This window comes from Triturus cristatus, chromosome 7 (genome assembly GCF_964204655.1).
Source record: "Triturus cristatus chromosome 7, aTriCri1.1, whole genome shotgun sequence".
Lineage (NCBI taxonomy): Eukaryota > Metazoa > Chordata > Amphibia > Caudata > Salamandridae > Triturus > Triturus cristatus.
This window is the reverse complement of record NC_140590.1, coordinates 1,838,982,143-1,838,988,728: the sequence shown is the minus strand read 5'-3', so window position 1 is coordinate 1,838,988,728 and position 6,586 is coordinate 1,838,982,143.

The following is a 6,586-nucleotide window of genomic DNA, read 5'->3' as shown; positions in this document are numbered from 1 at the left end:
TGCGATCCTTGATGGAGCTCTGTGCATCCATGACTTTCTCGAGCGCAATCCCCGTGTAGTTCCTGACACCAGGAGGTTCGGTCTCATCTGCTGCTCTGATCGGTGTTTGGCCCTTTATAAACAAGAGGCATGTGAACTGCATGGAACCCCCGCCCATTTGGCCCCGCCCCACATACCAGCGGTGGGCAACGTCTTCCCGCCCTTTCCCCCTCTATGATGGACAGCTGATTCGACGGACCCCGGACCCGTCGGCGCCGTGGCAACGTTACAGACACACATGGTCACTGTAGACAACCCTTCTGGCCCTTTACGCAGCTGTAGTGTAGGAAAAGCACTATACATTTACCCAACGAGGTAGAACTTACTGATTAGACAGTAGAAAGTACTCCAGTTGAGTAGAGGTATTGCACAAAATGGTGGCATCTTCTTGGGTAAATATGCAGGGCAGGATTCATTCTGGCACGATGCTCCTGTCACAAAAATGAAAGTTGAAACCCCAACAGTGAAGCATTAATTCAGCACAAAAAATTCTCTGCGATCACGCGAAACTTCGTGTGATCACGATATTTTGCAAAAGACACTTTCGCTAATTCCGCCCACCCCTACTTTAAATAGTGTCTAACCCAGGACTCCTCAGGCATAGCAATTTCAATAGCAGGACTGCCCGCGGGTTGTAAAAACGGCGTTTTCACTGCTCTCCAAAAAGCGGCACTATCTTGCTGTAGTGCCGCACTATGAAGGGATTCCCAGGCTTCCCTTCTAATTGCACTTCTTCTTTCCCTGAGGGCCAGCCTATAATCCGTTCTTGCTTGCCTGACATTATTAGGGATTCTGGGTTGCCTATGTAACTCATTTTTAAGGTTAGTGTATGCTCACGTACATTTACTATCAAACCATCCCTGTCTTTTAATTTTATTACTAAGTTGAACAAATAATAGCTCCCTGACCCCTGTTGATAATATCTGAAAAGATTATAAAATGCTGTCGTGGGAGGCTGAATCGCTCAAACAAATATCATAGGCGGATTTGTACTTCGTAACTAGTTGTTTTGTAACCGCATCGGGGTCCACCTTTGACCACCATAATCTGTAGCCATTGATTTTATCAAGTTTTACACTTCCTGTGGCTCCTGTAGTGTTGTCCACCCTATCAGACCTTAATGATGGCAAGCTAATCTTAAGGCATAGGGGAAAGTGATCACTCATTGGGTTATAGCCAACGTTGAAAGAGTGCAGCCTGGATGCATAGTTACGGGAAGCCAGTATGTAATCTATGGTTGAGGATAAACCTCTTCCATTAAATGTATAGGGCATAGGGATGGGACTAGCCAGTAGATCATTTACAAATCCCAACTCAGAGCTCAAAACCAGGTCATTAAACAGTTCCCTTCGCCTGTGTGTGACAAAAATGAGTATTGCACATGCCCTCATCGTCTTTAAAACCACAGATTCTACTGTCCTCGTATGGTCATAAGGAACAGTTGAAATCCCCCAGAAGGAGTGTCATTGTGTCTTTTGCACTAACATTACAGACGGAATTATTGTCACTGCCCATATTTTTTACAACTTTTTTTTTTTCAAGCTTTTCTGGTAGAATGTTATTATAACAATTAACCAATATGATACAATGAGTCAAACTTTGATGTAGTTTGATCAGTTGATAATAACTGTCCCCCAACTTTTATTCCACTTTCTCTATTGCCAACTTGTTTGATATATACGTGAAAATCCCTACCTTAGCTCTGCCCCCTAGTCCCTTCACTGCTGGCGTGTGAAATGTTCTAAATCCATTGATATGAATTGGTTCTCTAGTCCATGTTTCCAGGAAACAGAGGGGCAGATTTATGACTGCTGGCGCATCTCTGCTAATCAGCAGAGATGCGCCAGAGGATTTGCGATGCATCTGCGCACCCGTCCGCCACCACTGATGCACCGCATTTACAATGCGGTGCACCGTGGCGCTCGGATGGGCAGATGCGTGACGCATCCCCCGTCGGAAAGGCGGTGCATTGCTGGAGTTGCGTCGCAAGCGCGATGCAGCTCCAGCAAGGCTCGGGGGTGCCCTATCCCTAACATGCTGCGTCAATCCTTACGCCTGCTTCAAGCAGGCGCAGGGTTTTGACGCAGTATGGCCTTAGAAGTGACTGAGTGAGGGGGGCGTGGTTTAGCACGCGGCCAAGATGGCGGCTTTATCGTGAGCTCTGCCGATCCTCCGGTGCAGATGCTCTAATTCTTGCGATGGTACAGTGATTTTTCATCACCTTCTGGAAGTATTGTGAGGCGGAACAGCACAGGAGCAACTGGACAGCTCGCTGTGGTTTAGAACAGCTTCTTTGATCACAAAGGAGCATGGCGATATTCCCCTCACGGTAGCGAGGCAAAATGGCGGCCGGTGCACACTTATAATCGCTATGAGGTCTGTGGTAGTCCTGACTCTTCGCTCGTCACATCTCACCAGTTGCTGACAAGATTTTGGAGTTTGGTGTGGTTTTGAGGACGGGCATTGTATGTGAACATGGTGAGTCGGAACACTTTATTACATGGCAGCTCCACAGGTATGTCTCCCGGTTGGATGCTCTCAATTGCCAGACAACTAAACTAATGACCGCTACAACGGCTCCGTAAGGACATGTAATGTCCGTCTTTTCCTTACAGTTGTAGTCTTTGAGTCTGGACTACGACGCTCCCTGGCCCGGAAGCCTCTAATGAGCAACTATTCTACAGTGTGTATGTCCTGAGAAACCTTGGATTTGAGTTTACAAATTTTATCTAGCTTCCTCTAAGCGCCTGAAGAAGGATCCACCATCCCCAGAGAGTAACTCCTCATCCTCTTCCATGCATCTCATTTTGGAAGAACTTTGTGCATTCAAACCCTTTATGGAAGCTACCACAAAGAACATGCAGGCTATGCAGGAAAAATGGTCGTCTCTGGAGTCCCGTGTTCAAACTTTGGAAACATCCACAGACTCTTTGCAATCCTCTTGTTCCCATATTCCGTCAATGGAGGCGGATATACTCCTACTTAAACGTCAGACGGAGGATTTGGAAAACAGGAATCGTAGGAACAATCTACGCCTATATGGTCTTCCAGAACTTACTGAGGGGTCAAACCCTACCGTCTTCTTCCAATCCTTTCTTACCAAGATCTTAGATGCTCCGGCCTTAACTTCTGTTAATATCTAAAGGGCTCATTGCCTTGGACCGAAGGTCGCTAGTAAACCTAGAGGTGTTATTATGTTATTCCTGCAATTCACTGACCTCCTACAGGTCCTTTCAGCTGCCAATCTCAAGAAGCAAATTATGTGGGAAGGTCATCGCCTCTATCTTTCACAAGATGTCTCTAAGGCCACTGCAGATCGAAGGAAGAAGTTTTTGGACATGCAAACTCAACTACGGGCCCTGAATGCTAGATATGGACTACTACATCCTTGCCTCTTCAAGGTCACATATAAAGATAGAACAACCACATATGAAGACCCTGCAGCCTTGCAGGCGTTTCTCCAACGGCAAGGTCCAGATGTTATGGATGTATCCAGACCTGGTTGACAAGACCTGCTACTTCTTCTTGGAACTCGTTGTGTTATGATTCTGTTGTCTCTCCATTATCGCTGATGTTGTGATTCCCCTACTGTCTCTCCTTCCGATAGCCGTTTCACTCTCATGTATCCCCTATGTAGTTCAAATGTTTTTCCTATTCCCCTGTGACATATCTTTCCCTTCAATTGTATATCTCTCTTGTTTCTACAGCCATCTCCTTCCTCCCTCCTACCCTGATGTGCCATGCTTCTTTCTATATGCTGCGTTTCTGGATCCAGGGTAGTTGAGGTTTGATATCTGCTCTGGATGTTGTCGTCGTCGTTGTCTCCCGGCGCCACCACCCCACCCTCATTCTTGAGTTTTTCGTTCCGTAAGTATGTTTTTCAGCCGTTCGTTTCGAACGTGTAATGTCTTCTTGTTGGTTTTTGTTTCTGTCCTTTTTTCTACACTTGATCTCTTACCTTTTGCTCTTTCCTCTCTCTTTTCTCTTTCTTTCACCTCCCGTCTCCCCTTCTTGCTCCTTCCTTTCCTTGGACTCAGTATTATATTCATAGTGGTTCCTTTCTTCTTTTCCTTTTCTTTTCTTCTTCTTTACTTTTTCTCCTTCTGCCCTCTCTCCTTCATCAATTCGTTACAATTCTCTCAGTTTTCTCAAGTTATTTTTTCTGCAGTATTAAGCATGTTGCTATTAGCTATCTTTCTTTGCTGTTCAATTCCGTGATACATCGTGGAACGTTAAGGGTTTAAACAACCCCATTAAAAGGCAAAGGGTTTTATCACATTTAGCGAGACTTAAGTCTGATGCTGCCCTCCTTCAGGAGACTCATCTCTCTGAAACGGAGGCTATGAAACTCAAGCGTTGTTAGGTGGGTCATGTTTTATGCTCCCCCACAGTTTCCAAGAAAAATGGTGTTGTGATTTTATTACATAAAAAGTTAAATGTTTCCTCAATTTCTCATGAATGTGATGTTAATGGTCGATGGGTTACTGTTACACTGCTTATAGATAATATTCCTATCACTCTTTTTAATGTGTATGCCCCAACTGGGATTGACTGATTATTTTGGCCCTCTATTTCAACCAAGTTGTCCTCCCTTTCTGGAGATTACATACTTCTCGGGGGAGATTATAAGCAAGTTGTTGATCCCTTCCTCGATCATCATTCCAATGTTAAATTTGCCCCCTCTAGGATGCACTCTCAATTTGTTAACACCTTTAAAAATAATGCATTGGTGGATATCTGGAGATTGTGTAATCCTGATCTTAGAGAATGCAGTTTTTACTCCCCTCCACATCAATCACAATCCCGAATTGATCATATCTTCCTTAGTAAATCCCTATCCCAGCACGCTATACGCTCTGACATTGGTTCCATCCTACTCTCGGACCATGCTCTGGTTCATGTGGACCTTGACCTACTTCCTTTTTCCCCTCACTCTGGCAGATGGCGTTTCAACAATGCTTTGCTTGTGGAACCTACTTTTTGTTCCGAATTTACTGCCTTTGCCACTGAATTTTTCCTTCTCAATCATACCCCTGATTCCTCTTTTGTTATTGTTTGGGATTCTTTTAAAGCAGCCTCTAGGGGTTTTATTATTAATTTTGTAGCCCGACGAAAGAAACTTCGAGAGGCCAAATCCAAATGCATCTTAGCTAATATCAAGACTTTAGAGCTTGATTATCATGCTTCTAAATCTGAGATTTCTCTTAAAAAGCTTATTGATGCGAAAATTTCCTTCAATAAGTTTACAACTGATGCCGCCTCTAACCTTTTGTTAAAATGTAATTCCAGGTATTATGGGGGTAAGAACAAAATGGGAAAACTTTTGGCCAATTATTTAAAGATAAGAAAGGAGCGTACAAAGATTGAATCCATTAAGACTTCCACTGGGAACTCTTGCTTTAAAGATAAAGACATTCTTTCTGAGTTTGTTAAATTTTATGACAATCTTTATACCCCCAAACACATCCCGGAGACTACGGATCTTCTTTCATTTTTTCATGCGCTCCCCTCCCCCCCGGCTTCTCACGTTGATTTTGCTGCCCTAGAACGGGACATTTCGCTTTCTGATATTTCCCATGCTGTTTCTAAATTGCGGCATGGTAAGTCTCCAGGCCCTGATGGTTTCACTATTGAATTTTACAGCCACTTTGCCTCTCTACTTCTCCCTAAACTATTACTATTATTCCAATCCTTCCTTGCAGCGGGTTCTTCCAGCGGTTCCTTCCAACAGGCTTTAATCTGTTTAATTCCCAAAGAAGATAAGGACCACTCGTTATGCAAAAATTACAGACCAATTTCCCTGGTCAATACGGATTATAAAATTCTGGCTAAAATTTTGGCATTGCACATGGATCCCCTTTTACCCGACCTCATTGGCCCTGAACAATCCGGATTTGTCAAGGGCCGTCTCTCATCTGACAATTCCCGTGTTTTTCTTAATATACTTAGTAAGGCTTCCTCTTTGTCACTTCCCATCGGATCGGCTTTTCTCCCAAATTCATCTCTATTATTTCTTTACTCTATTCTAATCCCCAGGCTTCCATTTTTGTCAACGGGATGACCTCGGATTATTTCTCGTTACACAGGGGAGTGCGACAAGGCTGTCCTCTATCCCCCCTACTTTTTGTTTTAGCCTTGGAACCCTTTCTTACCAAAATTCGTCTGGACAACAGTATTTCTGGTTTTAAATTTGGTTCGCATCAGGTTAAACTCTCGGTCTATGCTGACGATATTCTTTTTTACTGCTCTGATCCTGTTTCCTCTATTCCCTCTTTTCTCCACCAGGTGTCTTCCTTCTCCGCGGTCTCTGGTTATCGCCTAAATGCTGATAAGTGCGAGATTCTACCTTAAAACCCTATTTGTCAAAAGCATCGTTTTTCTCAAACGGGTTTCTCCTGGCAACCATCTAAGATCAAATATCTGGGTGTTTGGTTCGCTCCTCTCTTGTCTGACACGCTCAAATTTAATTTTGATTATCTCTTCAAGAAAATGGACACGGCTATTCAACGTTGGAACCCGCTCTTTCTGTCTTGGTGGGGTCGGCTCA